Consider the following 21,113-nt stretch of genomic DNA (forward strand, 5'->3'; position numbering starts at 1 on the left):
ACCGTAGCAATGTAGTAGTAATTACACATAGAGATGACCAAACTAGACACATCAATGTATTCTCAGAATTCTATCAAATTCGATCAATTTATATTAGGCTAAGTCTTGATTACTAACATTTTATACTACGTTCTTAATATCAGTACATCAAGTGAAGCATGAAGCAGGGAAGTTACGTAATTCTATAAGACACAATTATAGCACAATCTGCCCCCGAGCATGATTAATCCCATACGCATGTCACCTCATATATGTATCATCCCCACATGTAGCAAGCAATGACAAATAGGAGGAAAATTCTCTCAATAAAGTTAGGCAAAACACTTACCTCGATTCGGCTAACTCAACACTCAACTTAGCTTTTTTCTCTACAAATTTGCCTCCGCTCGACTCAATCTAGTCAACGACAATTTGAATACATCACACAATGCAAGAGAAAACAACTTTAATGAATAAAGCTATATTTTTTTATTCAATTTCTAAAAAGTCAATAAAAGTCAAATCCTGGGCCTGACCGATCAAAACCCGGGTCCAAGGGTAGGTCTTGACTACACATAGCCTCACGAGATCAAATACGTATTTTGCTTTCAAATCCGAGTCCTATTCGACTCTCAAATCCTAAATTTTTATTTTTCAAAACTTTGACAAAACCCCTAAATTTTTCCATAGATTCTCATGAATTTGATGTTAAATCTTGTATAAAATCATGAAATATAGTTGGAAATTGATTAAAGATACTTACCCAATATTTTGGTATGAAAATCCCCTCTCAAAATTGCCTCACCTCGAAGCTAGGGTTCAATGAAAATGAAGCAAAAACTCAGAATTCTCAGCACTTAACATGCTACAGATGTCGCATTTGCGAATGAACAGTATTTTCGCAATTGCCATAAATGGTTGGCAATTGAGGATGAACAGTATTTTTGCAATTGCCATAAAAGGTTCACAATTGCGAATGAAGTGTTTTTGCAATTTCCATAAAAGGTTCACAATTGCGAATGAACAGTGTCGCACCAGAAACCAGCAAAACCTAAACTTCTCTGAAATGATCTGAAACCACCCCGAAACTCATCCGGAACCTCCCGGACACAAACTATATATGAAATTAGATCATAAAATACGCTACGGGCCTGCTCGCTCACTTAAAACACTAAAAAGAGGCCGTCTTAATCCGATATTAACCATGGTCAAACTCCCAAATTTCTTAACTTTACTAGTCTCCCAACCAATGATCCAAAAAGTACACCCAAGTCCCTCGGGACTCCAAAATCAAAAGTGCACACCAGTCTAAAAATACCATACAAAGTAGCTCGCGTGATCAAATCGCCAAAATAACACCTAGAACTATGAATTGGACACCAAATCAAATGAACTTTTCAAGAAAGTTTTGAAATCTCTATTTTTACCACCGGACGTCAGAATCACGTCAAACTGACTCTGTTTCCCACAAAATTTCATAGATAAGTCAAAAATATTATATTAGAGTTGTATCGGGCTCTGGAACTAAAATACAGACCATATATCAACAATGCCAAATATTTAATCAATTTTTAAAAATATTAGATTTCAGACTTTTAATTTTCAATAAAAATTATAACTCAAGCTAGGGACCTTGGAATTTGATTTCGGGCATATGCCCAGATCCCATATTTCAATGTAGACCCATGGGGACCGTGAAAATACGGGTTCGGGTCCATTTACTCAAAACATTGACCAAAGTCAACTAAAATTAACTTTTTAGGCAAACGTTCTTGTTTTTATCAGTTTTTTAGCATATAAGCCTCCCCAGTCAATACCCAGACTGCGCACACAAATCAAGAAAGGTTAGAATGAGACTCTAAAGGCTTCGAAATACAGAGTTTAGTTCTAAATGACCGAGCGAAGTGCAAATACTCAAAACGACCAGTTGGGTCGTTACATCCTCCCCCTCTTAAATACATGTTCGTCCTCGAACGTGCCAGAAGTCGTTCCAAAGCTATCAAATCATGGTGTAACCTTACTATACATAACCCGGGGGTGATCCCACGTCACCCTATTCCATATAAGCCCACCAACACGACACAATTAGAGATCCTTATTTCAACCTTGGTCCTGAAGCCTTAAAACTCAATCTCTATCATCCAGAATTCATTGCAAGACCCGAATCCCACATCTACACACTGTATAAGTCTGAACAAGTTGTATCAAGTCACAACCATAACCCAAGATTTAATTACATGATATAACCCATCACTTTGACGCTCAGAGTAGGAACTGCTGACTATGATTACTATCCAAAACAAATTTGGTGCCGGTAGCAAACCTCATATCGATTAGAACCTCGTTTAAAACCTTCATATCCTAACGATGATGAAAGAAACATGCATAACCTCTTAACCACTCATCTGATCAATAAGCTAAGAAACTCTTTCGCCCGACCAGGGCCATTGTCCACTTCCTCAACAAAATATAGTATTATTCTTCCAAACCTTCCTCATCCCAATACAATAGCATAAATCTCAGGTCTAGAAACCCCATCTCAGCCAAGATGAGTAGCCACAACGACAAGCATCAACAATAATCATATGGAGCCACATACAACCCGGTTCCGTACACTAACCAGTAATAATTTCAGACATGACAGATAACAGTAAGAAAAATAAATGAGAAAACTACTATCAAGTTAAGAAGGCAGGGAAACTTTAGCATTTGACTATGAACTATTCTAGACAAAGTGGAAGCAAAATGCACGAAATAAAAATAAGGAGCCACATTTCATCACTGTACTGTTGCGGCGTGCAACCCGATCCCATCATATCAATCCACATATGGTACCCTTCGAGCCATAATACTCGAGCTCACTGATCACATGTGCATCAACATCAAGCACAATAGAGTGCAAAAAAATATAGCTATGGGGAAAATCATTAGGAACAAACAATACTGAGAAGGACAAGCACAACTATGGTGCAATAAGCAAATCAACATCACAAAGTCCACCTCGCCCATAGTGCCATGAAGTCTAAACTGAATCACAATATGCGTACAAAAAATCATGTAACCCTCACAACCCGCCATAGTATAAGAGAGAAACATATAACATAAACCAAGGCGTGAATGCCATCCATTCCACCTGATGATATACATATGGAAACAACTGCGCAAAACAAATAGGTACGCTCCGATACAGAATACACATTCTCATTAGGATCAAAATAATCCCCAAACCAAATTCCGATCTTCCTCAAACATGGAATAAACCTTCCAAAAGTCTATAGAACCCCTTCCATAACACCTACCATCAATTATTCAATCCTCTACATTTCTTCTTAACTCGCAATCCAGGAATAATCTGTCAACAAGAACATTCAGTCTCTGAGCCTCATGACTACTAGAATTTTCATACCCAATCTCAACACACTACTCAATGGCTAACAGTAACTCATACTTTGTCATCTCACGTAAAAACACCCATAAGTCAAAACACATGGTACCTGCCAATAGGCGAACTCTACTCTGATAGGAACACATAATGCCGGCAAAATATTAAACACTCGAAACTGTCTGTGCCATAAATAACTCATATCCTTCCCTCCAAAACTATCTACAACCTTATACCTGCAAATTTCAACCCCACATGGTGCATCGCCTCTAACATGCTCCCCGCAACACTACAAAAATATCATAGCCAACTCTGAAGCATAAGCAAATTGAACACATGGTAGAAAGCCAGGTTACACCTAGAACCACATCAGCCCCGTGTAATAGAAGCACATATAAGTCGAGGGGAGGGAAACAACCCTGGACAGTCAGGGAAATTTTCTGAATAACCCCTTCACATCTAAAGCATTGGCCACTACGCACCACTACTGCAAAATTATGAACGGTTTCCACCGTCAACTGTAGAAAGATCGCCACCGTGGATTGAATGAAGTTATGATAACTACCACCGTCCACTAAGACTTGGACTGGAGAACTATTTACGTGCCCTAAAAACCGAAGAATCGAGGAGGAATTATCCCCAGCTAAGGCATGATAAGAGATAACTGAATGTTCTTGCACTTTTACGCACTGCAATTCTTCAGCTAAAATGTCATTAGGAACAAATGGTTCTGGTAGCATTGTTTCTATCTCTAAACCATCAGTGAGGAGTAATAAGTGCGGAGGAGACTTACACTTGTGTCCGACAGTGTACTTTTCTTTGTAGTAATAGCAAAGCCTCCGCTCACGGCGGCTTTGAATTTCAGCATGGGTGAGCCATTTTATCGGTGTTCGATTTGCATTGAGAGCTACTGGTGTGACTGAGGAGGCGGAACTGGTATAAGAGAAAGAAGGATTAGGGTTAGGTAACAGAGGAGTACCTTAGTTAGCAAACACGGGTCAGGTTGGACCTTTCTATGACTGGATCCGTTGTTCATATTTGTGGGCCTGGGTTAGGGCCTCTTTAAAAGTTTTGTGCTCGTGACTCAATACTAAATTTTTTATATCCTCCCTCAAGCAGAGGTAAAGAATTTCAACATCAACCTTTCAGATAAGTCATCAATTTCATTAGCGATGACTTCGAACATGCTCTGTAATTCCGACACGGTGGTGATCTGCCGGAGTTTCACTCACCTTCCCTCCGCCAACTCGAGACCCTCCTACTTAAAGCGAATTTTTACCTTTTCTAGGAAGTGCGGCCAATCGACTAACTGTTTTTTCTTACAACCAACGGTACCATTCCAGTGGTTCCCCGTCAAGATATAACGATGCCACAATTAACAGCTCGTCGGGAGCAACCCGATAGAAATTAAAATAACACTCTGCCTGGAATATCCATGCTTCTGGATTGGCACCATAGAACTAACCAAATTCTGGTATGTGTCATAGTGTGGTGTTTGCTAGTCCCTGATCTTATCGAATGATCGTCATAGCTGGATCACGTCGGTTAATTTCCGCTGGAGCTTTGGGCGCCACAACCTCCATTAGCATCTCATGCATATCTGCCATTTCCTTAGAAAATGAATCCTTCACATTTTGAATTGAAATCCATTGTGAATCATCGATAAAGGCCTTGAGTACTTTTTTTTCTTCAATGATATACCTCTGGATGAAAGCATCAATGAAGCAATCAAAAAATATTCCAAGTACTGATTATATTAACTCAACCAAATGGAGTTACAAGCAACAGAACAATACAAAGACTATTGAAGATACAGAGGAGAGAATTACCAAATTGAAAGATGAGAATCAGAACATACAGCAACATAATAGCCTACAACTACAATTTCTTAACAACTTATTTATACTATCTTGTGCTCTACTCATGATATAACCGCCTGCTCTGCCTTCACATATTTCAGCCCTTAACCTTCACAACAAAATCTATTAATCTTTTGGATGTAATCTTCACGCGCCCGCTACGTTTTACAGCTGCACTCCCTAGCTGATTCAGCTTATCCATAGTGGCATGTGAGGTGTCCCCCACGTCAGCTCTATTGGTCACAACAATGTTTCTCTCTATATTTTCTTTTTTAACTTATTATTTTCATCATTGCACAACTCATACTTTTTGCTTCGTATTTGTAGAAATTTATACGTCAAAATTGTATTTTTGTGTGTAGGTATTTTCTTTTTTTATCTTTTTGTGTTATCGAACATGTATAGAAATTTTGTCGACTTTCGAGCCAACATACACATAGAGTATAGAATGAAAGAAATTTGTACATAAGATGATCTACGTTCTAACCATATAACATATGATAGATTAATTTCTCTATATCTGTTTTCTAGAATTTCTGTTAGGTATGGTTTCTTTGTTAGCTAAATAAGATCAAAATTTACCATTTTCAGGAACTTGAATTTTTTTTCTTTTTCTTTTAATTTATTACACAAAAATATTTTTTAACAATATTTATTTAATTTTACAAAAAATTATGTTCATTAATATAGAATATACGCGCAATGCGCATGCTCAGATACTAGTATCTAATATGGTGGAGAAGTGTGTGACCTTCTTTCTGTATTTTCATACGTTTTGTTTTCTTCTACAGGGGTGGCTCAAGGGGGAGGCTAGTAAAGCAGTTGCTTTAGGCCCCCTAAATTTTGTGGCCCCAAAAATATATTTAATTGTGGATTTACTATCTTATTTTCACTTAAATAATATTGAAGTTTATAGAAAAACGAAAAAGAAAATACAAATTTCTTATAAAAATGGAAAGAGAGACTATCTATTTTTTAACAATAGAAATATTTTAGAACTTTGAATTAAGATACTCAAATCTTCATATTGATAAATAATGTTTTTTACATTAAAATTCAAAGCAATGAATTATAAATAAATGGCTAACATCTTATTAACTTGAATTTTCTTACCAATGTGAATATTAATATTATATTTTATAAGATAACTACATTATAAACAAAAAAAGATAGAAAGAAAAAAAAGAAACCAATATAATATTAACACTATAATTTAAAAGATAACTATATTATAGACCAAAAAATAATTATCGTCCTTATTAAAATTTAGCTGTAGGCCACGAATTGTATTGAGAATAGATATAGAGAAATTATATTTCTTGTATCTCGCTGCAGACGTACGTGCTTTGTGCAGAGAAGATAAAATTGGTTTTTACTTAATATGTTTCTACCTACTAATTAGCACTCTTTCATTGAACGGTGGCGGGCAGCCCGACGTTAGAGGTTCTTTAAGTCATGTTGACTCTATATATGTTATGCTGATTTTTATTCAACTAAATCTTCGTGCTTGACATAGGTGGATTTGTTTTGTCCACATGCCATACCTATATTAGTTATACATTAATCTCGAATCGATAGCATATTCATAGTAATTTTGGAAAATGTATTTGTGATCAGTGGGGACGCAGAATTTCCGTTAAGGGGTTCAAACAAGAAAAAAGTTAATAAATTGAAAGATAAAGTAGCATGTCACGACTCTAAGCCCGGACCTGGTCGTGATGGTGCTTTTCGTGAAAACAAGGTCAGCCGACACTTCTCATTTTAATTTTTAAGTAGTTACCCAATAAGATTCAAGTCTAAAACATTATAAATAATCCAAAGGTGAATAGTGACCATACAGAACAATATGCGGAATACAACCCAACACATCCCGATACCGGGGTGTCACTAGTCATGAGCATCTATCAATCCTATTACAAGTCCGAAATGTCTATAAGCTATTACAAAATGTCTGATAAAGAGATAGAAACCATAAAGGGCGAGAAACACTGGACTGCGGACGCCAAGCAGCTACCTCATGGACTCTGAAGTCTGCCAGAAGCTCTCAACTCGCACTGGCAGAATTAGCAACGTCTGAATCTGTACATGAGGTGCTGGAAGTAAAGTGAGTACTCCAACTCAGTGAGTAATAATCATAAATAAAGACTGAAAGCCAGAAATCACGTAAGGCACATTACAGGCTATAATGAAGCAATAAAACCAGTGAAAATATTAAATCCGTACAGATAGGTGAATGTCATTTAAATTCGACTTAAACTTTACGAAAGCCTTTTCAACAATTAAGCAAGTAAATGACAGGCAATTAAGAAAGATAAACACATAAACGTTCGCCCCTCGGCATAATGTTACAAAATCTGCCCCTCGGGCAATATCTTAGAACAATACCAGCCCCTCAGACTCAATCTCACATCACAATGGGTACCCGCACTCACTGAGGGAGTGCAGATTCATGGAGGGGCACCTTACGGCCCAAGCTCAATATCAATCCATCTCGTGGCGTCATCACTAGGCTCTCGGCCTCATATCAACAAGCCACCTCGTGGCGTACATATCAGTGTTTCCTCATAACATAGGCCCTCGGCATTACTCAGTCAAAAATCCTCACAAGCCACTCGGTAGTAGTAAAATATGATTCTCAGCCCAATTAACATTTAAGTGTTAAAACATAGTAAACATGGCTGAGTATGAAAATAATGTAATATAAAATGATTGAGTTCAAGTATAAATTCAAAACAGTGAGGAATATAAATAAAAATCCCGGAAGGGTCCAAATAGTTGGCACGAGGCTCAAATATGACATTCCACCCAAATAATGATGATAGCAAATAGATTTCAGTCAAATACTCGGTAAAATAGTCATTCGGGATAGACTAAGTCACAATCCCCAACAGTACACGACCCCACGCTCGTCATCTAGCATGTGCGTCACCTCAATATAGCACAACGATGTGCAATCCAGGGTTTCATACCCTCAGGACATCATTTACAATCATTACTCACCTCAATCCGGTCAAATCTCTAGCTTGCGACGCCTTTGCCCCTCGAATTGGCGTTCACTCGCATCGAATCTATCCAAAATCAGAATCACGACGTCAAAATATGCTAAGGAAACGAAGCCCAAGCAAAAATAATCAATATACGACACAAATCCCGAAATTACCAAAACCCGACCCCCAGGCCCACATCTTGGAATTCGATAAAATTCACACCAATGGATTCCTTATCTCCCCGCGAGTTCATACATATCAAGAGTACCAAAATCCGACCATAATTGGTTCTTCAAATCCTCAAGTCTAGGTCTCCAATACCAAGCCCTAGTTTTCCCAATTTTTAAACCTTAAATTCCACTAATTATAGCTCTAATCCGTGAAATAATACCATAGGAACGAGTTTTAGGTCCAAAATCCTTACCTAAATGAAGTTCCCTTGAAATCCCTCTTCAAAATCGTCCAAAAAGCTCCAAAGCCGACTTAGAAATTGTGAAATAGCTCAAAAATCGCGAAGGAAACAATTTATTTCTTCTGGCCCAGGCATTTTCGTATCTGCGGCCAAATTCCCTCTTCTTCGGTACCTCTTCTGCGGTCAAGACCACCGCATCTACGGTCCTCACTTGAATCCCCATATTTCTGCATCTGCGATGCAATATACAGCACCTGCGCCTTCGCAGATGCGGATCCAACAACCGCTTTTGCGGTTCCTGCCAACTTCACCAGCTTCCGCTTCTGCGACCACTCTTCCGCATATGTGGCGTCGCACCTGCAGTCCCCAATCTGCATGTGCAGAAATACTAGAAGCAGCAAAAGATCTGCAGTTCACCAAAAACTCCAACTCTCCATCAACCATCCGAAATCACTCTGAGGCCCCCGGGACCTCAACCAAAATCACAAATATAACCCATAACCTTATTCAAACTTATATCAATCTTCAAAACACCTCAAACAACACTGAATCAACCAAAACACATCGGATTCAAGCCTAACTTTCCAAAATCTTCCGAATTCCGCTTTTGATCAAAAACCTGACCAAACAACGTCCGAATGACCTGAAATTTTGCACATACATCCCAAATGACACAACGAAACTATTGCAACTCTCAGAATTCTATTCCGACCCCTATATCAAAATCTCGCCTACCAACCGGAAATCGCCAAAAATATCAACTTCGCCAATTCAAGACTAAATCTAGTCCGAACCTTTAAAACTCATTCTGATCACGCTCCTAAGTCTTAACTCACCTCCCGAAGCTATCCGAACCATCGGAACTTAAATCCGAGCCCGCTAATATATAATTCAATATCTGGTTAACTTTTCCAACTTAAGCTTCCTCAAAAGAGACTAAGTGTCTCAAACCTTACCAAATCCTTTCCGAACACGAGCCAACTGACCCGATCACACATAAAACCGATAGACAAAGCAATACAAAGCAGAAATGGGGGAAAAGGAGCGATAACTCATGAGACGACTGGCCGGGTCATCACATCCTCCCCAACTTAAACAAACGTTTGTCCTCGAACGAGTTAAGAAACATACCTGAAGCCTCAAACAGGTGAGGATATCTGTTCCGCATCTCCCGCTCGGTCTCCCAGGTAGCCTCCTCCATGATCCGATCTCTCCACTACACTTTCACCGAAGCTATATTTTTTGACCTCAACTTCCAAACCTGAAGCTCCAAAATAGCTACTGGCTCCACATTATAAGTCAATTCACCATCCAACTGAATCGTGCTAAAATACAGAACATGAGACGGATCCCTAATATACTTCCGGAGCATAGAAACATGAAATACCGGATGCACACTCGACAAGCTGGGTGGAAAAGCAAGCTCATAAGCCACCTCCCCAATCCTCCGAAGCACCTCAAAAGGCCCAATGAACCGAGGACTCAATTTACCTTTCTTTCCAAATCTCATGACACCCTTCATAGGCGAAACGTTCAACAGAACCTTCTCACCAACCATGTAGGACGCATCTCGAACCTTCTTGTCAGCATAACTCTTTTGCCTAGATTGCGCTGTACAAAGCCTCTCCTGAATCACCTTCACCTTTTCTAAAGCATCCTGCACCAAGTCTGCCCCCAATAGCCTAGCCTCACCCGGCTCAAACCAACCAATTGGAGATTTACACCACCTCTCATACAAAGCCTCATATAGAGCCATCTGAATACTCGACTGGTAGCTGTTGTTATAAGCAATCTCTGCAAGCGGTAGAAACTGATCCCATGACCTCCGAAATCAATGAAACAAGCACGCAACATGTCCTCCAATATATGAATAGTGCGCTCATACTGCCTATCATCTGAGGGTGAAAGGTTGTGCTCAACTCAACCTGAGTACCTAACTCTAGCTGCACAGACCTCCAAAACTGTGAATTAAACTGAGTGCCCCTATCTTAAATGATGGAAACTGGGACACCATACAAACAAGCAATCTCCCAGATATAGATCTATGCTAACTACTCTGAAGAATAGGTAGTACACACAGGAATGAAGTGCACGGACTTGGTCAGCTGATCCACAATCACCCAAATAGCATCAAACTTCTTCAAAGTCTGTGCAAGTTCAACTACAAAGTCCATAGTGATCCTCTCCCACTTCCACTCTGGAATATCCATTCGCTGATGTAAGCCACCCAGTCTCTAATGCTCATATTTCAACTGCTGACAATTGAGACACCGAGCTACAAATCCCACGATGTCTTTCTTCATTCTCCTCCACCAATAATGTTGCCTGAAATCCTAATACATCTTTGCGACACCAAGATGAATGGAATACCGAGAGCTATGGGCCTCCTCCAGAATCAACTCCCGAAACCCATCCACTTTGGGCACACAAATCCATCCCTACATCCTCAATACCCCATCATCATCAATGGTCACATCTCTGGCATCATCATGATGAACTCTATCATTAAGGACAAGCAAATGCGGATCATCATACCGGCACTCTCTGATACGATCATATAAGGAAGACCGAGAAACCACACAAGCCAATACCCGACTGAGCTCCGAAATATCTAACCTCATGAACCGATTGGCCAAGGCTTGAACATCAACTGCAAGAGATCTCTCCCCAACTAGAATATATGCCAAACTCCCCATACTCACTGCCTTTCGGCTCAAAGCATCGGCCACCACATTGGCCTTTCCCGGATAGTACAATATAGTGATATCATAATCCTTTAGCAACTCCAACAATCTTCACTGCCTCAAATTAAGATCCTTCTACTTGAACAAGTACTGAAGACTACGATGATTAGTAAACACCTCACATGACATGCCATACAAGTAATGCCTCCAAATCTTCAACGCGTGAACTATGGCAGCCAACTCCAAATCATGAACGGGGTAGTTCTTCTCATGGGGATTCAACTGACGAGAAGCATAAGCAATAACTCTACCCTTCTACATCAATACACAACCAATACCAACTCTCGAAGCATCACAATACACGATATATGAACTTGAAGCTGATGACAAAACTAACACTAGAGTTGTGGTCAAAGCTGTTTTGAGCTTCTGAAAGCTCTTTTCACACTCATCCGACCACACAAATGAAGCACCCTTCTGAGTCAACTTGTTTAAGGGAGATACGAGAGATGAGAATCCCTAAACAAACCAGAGACAATAGCCTGCCAAACCAAGAAAGTTGTGAATCTATGTGGTTGAGGACGGTCTAGGCCAACTCTAAACTGCCTTTATCTTCTTCGGATCAACCTGAATACCCTCACTAGACACCACATGTCTCAAGAAAGCCACTGAACCGAGCCAAAACTCACACTTGGAGAATTTTGCATAAAACTTCTCCTCCCTCAACATCTGCAATACCACTCTCAAATGTTCTGCGTGCTCTTCCTAACTACGCGAATACACCAGAATATCATCAATGAAGACTGTGAAAAAGAAGTCGAGATAAGCCCGAAACATGTTGTTCATCAAATGCATGAATATTGTTGGGACATTGGTCAGCCCAAAAGACATCACCAAGAACTCATAATGACCATATCGCGTCCTGAAAGCCGTCTTAAGAATATTCGAGTCCCTGATCTTCAACTGGTGATAACCTGAACAGAGATCAATCTTGGAGAACACTCTCGCTCCCTGAAGCTGGTTGGATAAATCATCAATGCGAGGCAAAGGATACTTGTTCTTAACTGTTACCTTGTTCAATTGCCTATAATCAATACACATCCTCAGAGTGCCATCCTTCTTCTTCACAAATAGGACCGGCACACCCCCAAGGTGACACACTAGGACGAATGAATCCCTTATCAAGGAGTTCCTGAAATTGCTCCTTTAACTTCTTCAACTTTGTTGGTGCCATACGATACAGCGGAATAGAAATGGGCTGAGTGCCCGGCACCAGATCAATGCCAAAATCAATATCCCTGTCTGGTGGCATGCCCAACATGTCAGCAGGAAACACATTGGGAAAATCCCTCACAACTGGAATAGAATCAATATTGGGAGTCTCAGCACTGACATCCCTCACAAAGGCTAGATACAAAAGACAACCCTTCCCAACCATACGCTGGGCCTTCAAGAACGAGATCACTCTACTAGGAACATAATTCGTCACACCTCGCCACTCGATCCGTGGCACATCTGGTATAACCAATGTGACTATCTTAGCATGACAATCTAGAATACCACGACACGGAGATAACCAATCCATGCTTAAAAGGACATCGAAATCCACCATACACAATAATAAAAGATCCACTCGGGTCTCCAGACCCCCAATAGTCACCACAAATAACTGGTACACACGGTCTACAACAACAGTATCGCCTACTGGGGTAGATACGTGAACAAGTGAAGTAAGAGATTCATGGGGCATACCCAAATAACGAGTAAAGTATGATGACACAAAAGAAAAGGTGGAACCGTTATCAAAAAATATAGAGGCATCTCTGTGGTAGACTGAAACAATACCTGTAATAACATCATCTGAAGCAATATCATTGGGTATAGCTGGAAGTGCATAGAAACAGGCCTGGCCGCCACCTGATCGACCTCCCCCTCTGGGGCGACCCCTAGCTGACTGACCTCCACCCCTAGCTGGCTGGGCGGGTGGTGATGAAGTAACTGGCACTGAAGCCGATGACTGACCCCTCTTCTGATATGAACTCGCAAGACGACGATGGCACTGCCTCCATATAGGACCCATCTCTCTACACTCATAACAACTCTCAGGTGCTTGAGAAGTGGACTGAAGGGAACCCCTCGCACCGGAGTGAATAGCAGATACACCTGGAATAGAAGAGCCCTGAACTGATGGAGCACGAGATGAGCTCTGAGCTAGAAGGGTACTATATGATGACTGGCCCTTATGAGAACTGTGAGAACGATGAACCGATGGCGCCCCACGATAACCTAGGCGAGCTGGCTGAGTAGGCCTGAATGGATGACCTCTGCCATGCTGGAACTAATCTCTCAAAAGAGCACCACTATAGCTACCAGATCCTCGAGGCTTCTTGGCCTCCCTCTCCTCTCGCTCCTGGTGACGAACTAACTCAATCTCACGAGCAATGTCTACCACCTCCTCAAAAGTCACACCGGTCACCCTCTCCCTGGTCATGAGAATACGAAGCTGATAAGTGAGGCCATCAACAAACCTCCTAATCCTCTCACTATCTGTCGGAACCAACCAAATAGCATGACGAGCTAACTTTGAGAACCTCAACTGATACAACGACTAGGTCATCTCTCCCTGACGCAACCACTCGAACTTCCTGTGCAACTCCTCTCTATGAGATTGCGGCACATACTTCTCCAAAAAGAGAACGGAGAACTGCTGTCAGGTAAGGGGTGATGCACCAACTGGCCTACGCCTCTCAAAATCCTCCCACCAAGTGAAGGCAGCTCCAAAAAACTGATAAGTCGTGAAAGCGACTCCGCTGGTCTCCAGAATACCCGATGTACGAAGCATCCTCTGACACATATCCAAGAAACCCTGGGTATCCTCGCTCTCTACACCACTGAAGGTCGGAGGCTGAAGTCTACAAAACCTCTCCAACCTACACTGCTCGTCCTCTGGCATGGCAGGAACTACTTAGTCCTGAGCAACTGCAACCGACTGGGCTGGATGTGGCCCCGACGTTTGAAGTCCCTGCACGACCTGCTTAGGTGTGTGAGCGGAGGGAGTCTGATTGCCTCCCCCGACATGAGAAGTAGATGCGGCTATAGTAGCTGAGACCGCCTGAGCTAGGCCAGTGCAAACCGATAGAATCTGAGCCAAGGCCTCCTGAAGACCCGGAATCACAATGAGTATAGTTGGTGCTGCTGGAGCGTCCACAACTGGGACCTGATCCTGAACTAGGCGACTGGTGGATCTACAGGTGCTGCCCTAGCTATTGTGAGGGCCACACCTTTAACCTTATCGCGACCACAACCACGTCCTCGGCCTCTAGTGGCCATAGCTGGTGGTACTGGTGGTCGTCCTTCATGATCGGTAATGCATGTCCTCACCATCTGTGAGAGAATAGAATAACAAAAGTTTAGTACTCGGATCAACAAATTCGCACGACAAGAGTTTCAAGAATATGAAGTTTTCTTAAAGGTTCTGCAACCTCTCGAGAATAAATACAGACGTCTCTGTACCGATCCGCGAGACTCTACTAAACCTGCTCATGACTCGTAAGACATATGTAACCTAGGTTCTGATACCAACTTGTCACGACCCTAAATCTGAACCCGGTCGTGATGGCACCTCTCGTGAAGACAAGGCCAGCCGACACTTTCCATATCAATTTTAAAGAAGTTCAACAATAAGATTCAAGTCTAAAACATTATAAATAATCCAAAGGTGAACAGTGACCATACTGAACAATATGCAAAATGTAACCCAACACAGCCCGATATCAGGGTGTCACTAGTCATGAGCATCTATCAATCCTATTACAAGTCCGAAAAATCTATAAGTTATTACAAAATGTCTGATAAAGAGATAGAAACGATAAAAGGGTAGAAACACGGGACTGCGGACGCCAATCAACTACCTCGTGGACTCCGAATTCTTCCGGGAGCTCTCAACTCGCACTGGCAGGATCAGCAACGCATGAATCTGCACACGGGGTGCAGGGAGTAAAGTGAGTACTCCAACTCAATGAGTAATAATCATAAATAAAGACTAAAAGCAAGAAATCACGTAAGGCACATTACAGGCTATGATGAAGCAGTAAAACCAGTGAAAACAGTAAACCAATACAGATAGGTGAAAGACATTTAAATTCCACTTAAACTTCACGAAAGCCTTTTAAACAATTATGCAGGTAAATGACAATTAAGAAAGATAAACACGTAAAGGTTCACCCCTCGGCACAATGTCACCAAATCCGCCCCTCGGGCAATATCGCAAAACAATACCACCCCTTCGGGCTCAATCTCACATTACAGTGGGTACCCGCGCTCACTGGGGGTGTGCAGACTCCTGCAGAGGCCCCTTACGGCCCAAGAGAAATATCAAGCCATCTCGTGGCATCATCACTAGGCTCTCGGCCTCATATCAACAAGCCACCTCGTGGCGTACATATCTCAGGCCGTTGACCTCAAATCATGATCAGTGTTTCCTCACAACATAGGCCCTCAGCCTTACTCAATCAAAAATCCTCACAAGCCACTCGGTAGTAGTAAAACATGATTCTCAGCCCAATTATCATTTAAGTGTTAAAACATAGTAAACATGGCTGAGTATGAAAATAATGAAATATAACATGACTGAGTTCAAGTATAAAGTCAAAACAGTGAGGAAATATTAATAAAAATCCCCGAAGGGTTCAAATAGTTGGCACGAGGCCCAAATATGGTATTCCACCCAAATAATGATGATAGCAAATAGATTTCAGTCAAATACGCGGCAAAATAGTCATTTGGGACGGACGAAGTCACAATCCGCAATAGTGCACGACCCCACGCTCGTCATCAAGCGTGTGAGTCACCTCAATATTGCACAACGATGTGTAATTCGGGGTTTCATATCCTCAGAACATCATTTATAATCATTACACACCTCAATCCGGTCAAATCTCTAGCCCGCGATGCCTTTTCCCCTCAAATCGCCCTCCACTCGCGTCGAATCTATCCAAAATCAGAATCACAGCGTCAAAATATGCTAAGGGAAAGAAGCCCAAGCAAAAATTATCAATATATGACACAAATCCCGAAATTACAAAAACCCAACCCCTGGGACCACGTCTCAAAATTCGATAAAATTCATATCAGTGGATTCCTTATCCCTCCCACGAGTTCATACATATCAAAAGTACCAAAATCCGACCATAATAGGTCCCTCAAATCCTCAAGTCTAGGTATTCAATACCAAGCCCTAGTTTCCCCAATTTTTAACGCTTAAATTCCATTAATTATAGCTCTATTCCGTGAAATAATACCATAGGAACGAGTTTTAGGTACAAAATCCTTACCTTAATGAAGTTCCCTTGAAATCCCTCTTCAAAATCATCCAAAAAGCTCCAAAGCCGACTTAGAAATGGTGAAATAACTCAAAAATCGTGAAGGAAACAATTTATACCTTCTGGCCTAGGCATTTTTGCATCTGCGGCCAAATTCCCGCTTCTGCGGTCAAGACCACAACATCTGCGGTCCTCACTTAAGTCCCCATATTTCCGCATCTGCGATGCAATATACCGCACCTTCTCCTTCGTAGATACGGATCCCACAACTTCTTCTGCGGTTCCTTCCAACTTCACCAGCTTTCGCTTCTGCGACCACTACCAGAAGCAGCAAAAGATCTGCAGCTCACCAAAAGAACTGCCGCTCACCAAAAACTCCAACTCTCCGTTAACCATCTGAAATCACCCCGAGGTCCCCGGGACCTCAACCAAAAGCACAAACATAACCCATAACCTTATTAAAAGTTATACCAATCTTCAAAACATCTCAAACAACAGCGAATCAACCAAAACACATCGGATTCAAGCCTAACTTTCCAAAATCTTCCGCATTTCGCTTTTGATCAAAAACACAACCCAACCACGTCCGAATGACTTGAAATTTTGCACACACATACAAAATGACACAACAAAACTACTGCAACTCTCGGAATTCCTTTCCGACCTCTATATCAAAATCTCGCCTACCAACCAGAAATTGCCAAAATATCAACTTCACCAATTCAACCCTAAATCTAGTCCGAACCTCCAAAACTAATTCCGATCACGCTCCTAAGTCTCAAATCACCTCGCGAAGCTATCCGAACCATCAGAATTCACATTCGATCCTTCTAATACATAAGTCAATATCCGGTTGACTTTTCAAACTTAAGCTTCCTCAAAAGAGACTAAGTGTCTCAAACCTTACCAAATCCTTTCCAAACTCGAGCCAACCAACCCGATCACACATAGAACCGATAGACAAAGCAATAAGAAGCAGAAATGGGGAAAACGGAGCGGTAACTCATGAGACGATTGGTCGGGTCGTCACATAACCAATGAGACTTGAATCAGTGACCTCATAAAGATTTTGAACCCCCTTGACCACCACAACTATGCTTTTGATTTGTGTCAAGGAGATTCAAAACAAAATATATAAAGGTAAAAAATAAATTTTGCCTTATATAAATAGTATAATTTTTGGACAAAGGGGGTTCGGATGAACACCCTTCCGCCCCTAAATCCGCCCGTGTTAGTGATTTTCGCATTTATTGAGTTAAAATTCCAAACTCGTCTCTAAATTGGTAGGATCAACCTAAACTTTGCACGAAAAATTAGAAATTACGAAAATTTTAATTAGAGCAAGAAAAAGAGGAACCCGTATTACAATCATTAGATTATAAAACTGCTGTAACTCTAGTAATAGCTTCATTATGGAAAATAAATTTTTGAGGCTCTTGACTTGTAAAAGCTATTAAATTATTCAGAATATTTGTATTTTGATATTAATCTCTTAACTTTAGACTAATACGAAACAAGCAGTCGCTTTCTTTTTCTACTTTTTTCTGATCATTGTATTATAGATAGATGGAATATATCCTAAATTTTGAAAAGAATATAATAGAAAAAAAATAAGATAGAGCAAGTATCATTTATTTTTCATGACTTTTGACACTTCAAATTAAACGTATCTATTTTTAAGAAAAATACAAATTTATCTTCTCGTTAGAATTCATTTATTGGAACCTTTTTACATGCATGGCAGGCGGCCCGTCACGGCTAAATTGTACTCGTTTGAGAAAAAAGCAAATTAAGGTTTCATTCATGGGACATGATGTTTAGCTTAAAGTATATATATTTTTATGTATATCGCCTCATATCTTACTCTTGTTTCGTGAATTTGGGATGTTAAATGCTATGAATTATATTGATTTGAAGTGTTTTTACTTGTAGGAGTAATTCGGGAGCAATTTGGGGCAAAACGTGAAAGATTTGAAGCTAAAACGAACAAAATCGGGAAAGGAAGCAGTTGGGCGCCACAGGCAGCGCCTAGCGCCACCTGTGGCGCTGAAAACAGTAGGCTCAAAAATTGGGGCGCTATGGATGGCGCCGGGCTGGGTGCTGGTGACGTGAAATGTGTCCTATTTTGCCCGGGACAAGTTTATTTCGGCCCTAGACCTACCCAACTGATATAAAGGCAAGACTAAACCTATTTTTGAGGGGAGAAACGCCACTTTGGAGTAGAGATACACACGGGATCGTGAGGAAGCGAAGAATTCTCAGTTTTCTTCATCTTTTTCTAGTATTTCCAATTGATTCAACAATTATGCAATTGTTTGATTACATCATGAGTGGCTAAACACCCATTGTTCAGGGGTTGTGATTTAGCCATGAATATTGTTGTTTTATATTAGCTTGACCTTGATTATAATTCACCAATATATGGTTGTTTCTTCAACTCTCCGTTTAATTGCTTAATTGTCTGGCCAGCAGTTACGTTCTATTTACTATCTATGTTATGCTTGGGAAAGCCGTGCTTAGATTAGAGAAGAATTGAAGAGAGCATGATCTTAACCTAGGGGGAGCAGATTTGTGGTTAGGATAGGAATATACCTAGTCACCGTGCTTAATTAAATATCGTGATCTTAATGCATTCTTAATAGATTGATTTCATAGGAATATAGGCGTTAATCTATTGAGAATAGGTGAGTAGTACTTCGGGAGAAGGCTATGAGAGCATTTATCGATTAATTAGCAACCATGAGTGAATTATATGAAAGGGAGAGTTAATTAGAACACAATACGATTGGTGAATCGATCACAACTCTGGAATATTTGTCTCTACTGAATACACAACAATCAACTCGTTACTTGATAACTTAGTTATTATTTAGAATTGTAGTATAATATAATCATATTATTGGACTTTGATTTTAGCTGGATTGAATAACAATTTTAGTGATTTAGTGAGTAGTTTACACAAGTCTCTGTGGGTTCGACACTCAACTTATCATTATATTACTTGTCGACCACATATACTTGCGTGTGCATTTGGGAGTAACAAGTTTTTGGCACCGTTGTCGGCGACTTGAATATTAAGTACTTGCTAGTTTTTGCTTTAATTGTTTATTTAGTCTAGTCTAACGTTACTTGATCGTTGCTCAGATCTTAGGAACTTTGATTGAATGCGTAGGGTCAGAAGCCAGGACCGACTTTAAGGCTTTGATTCTGAACCTGAGAGAACATTTCACAGAAGGTTGAGGGAAGCAAGGGATACGAATAATATTCAGGCACTTGTTCAATTTCCTGTGGACATGGCAGAGGAGCAACCTATGGCTGTTCAAGAGGTGGCAATGCCCAGCATTGCTAATGTCACCTCCAGTATAGTGAAGCCTAGGATCCCTGGGCACTTTGAGCTGAAACAGAGCATGATCCAGTTACTTCATCCAAACGGGCAATTTATGGGTCTTCCACACGAGGATCCACAGCAGCATATTCTGAACTTCTTGGAGATTAGTGATACTTATATCATTAACGGGGTCACTCCAGATTACGTGAGGCTCACACTTTTTCCATTCTCTCTAATGGGCGAGGCTAAGCGATGGCTAAAGGCAGAACCAGCTAACTCCATCACATCATGGAATGATTTGGCAAGAAATTTCTGGCAAGGTTCTTTCCTTCAGGCAAAACTGCAAAGATCAGAAGTGAGATAGTGGCCTTCAAACAGAAAGAGGGAGAATCTTTATACTCAGCTTGGGAAAGGTTCAAGGGGCTACTCAGAGACTGTCCTCATCACAATTAGACGAATGAAGTGTTAGCTCACACTTTCATAGAAGGGCTACATGCTGAAACAAAGATCGTGGTAGATGTTGCAGCTGGGGGTCATGTGTTGGAGAAAAGCTTTGACGAGATATATGCATATTGAACAAATTCTCCAAGAGCAATCTAGATTGGCAAGGAGAGATGGGCAGACACACAGTGCAAAAGTCTGCAGGGGTTCTTGAGTTAGATGCCGTCTCAACATTATCAGCGCAGATTTCTACACTAACCAATCACGTCAACCAGATGAACTTGAGTATTAACAAGCAACAAGCCCAACCAGTGCAACAAGTTCAAATATTTTGTGATGTATGTGGAGAGGGTCACATGAGCAATCTATGCCCAGCAAATCCAGAGTCTGTATATTTTATAGGTAATGCAAATCGAGGCCAAACAAATCAGTATGGGGACACTTACAATCACAACTGGAGGAACCACCCAAACTTCTCTTAGGGTGGAAACCAGGGCACTCAGAATAAATACAGGCCTTAAGTACCTCAACAACAATATAGACCACCTAAGGTTGAACAACAAGCGAGTCCTACAAGTCACCTTGAAGATATGTTGAAAAAAGTGATGGCTGAACAGTAAGACCTCACCACAATAGTGAGAAATTTGGAGCGTCAAATGGGACAACTTGCTAGTGCTCAAAACACTAGACCAGTTGGAGCTCTTCCAAGTGATACTGGGC

The 21,113-nt window shown here is 40.8% G+C and overlaps 1 non-coding gene across 1 annotated transcript; it reads right to left on the bottom strand.

The window, feature by feature from the left end:
* Window positions 1-20,298: 20,298 nt before the first annotated feature.
* Window positions 20,299-20,403, bottom strand: LOC142179635 (small nucleolar RNA R71). The gene has a single exon (XR_012708180.1). It is a non-coding gene; the product is annotated as a small nucleolar RNA R71 (small nucleolar RNA).
* Window positions 20,404-21,113: the final 710 nt, after the last annotated feature.

This window comes from Nicotiana tabacum, chromosome 3, assembly GCF_000715075.1.
Source record: "Nicotiana tabacum cultivar K326 chromosome 3, ASM71507v2, whole genome shotgun sequence".
NCBI classification, from domain to species: domain Eukaryota; kingdom Viridiplantae; phylum Streptophyta; class Magnoliopsida; order Solanales; family Solanaceae; genus Nicotiana; species Nicotiana tabacum.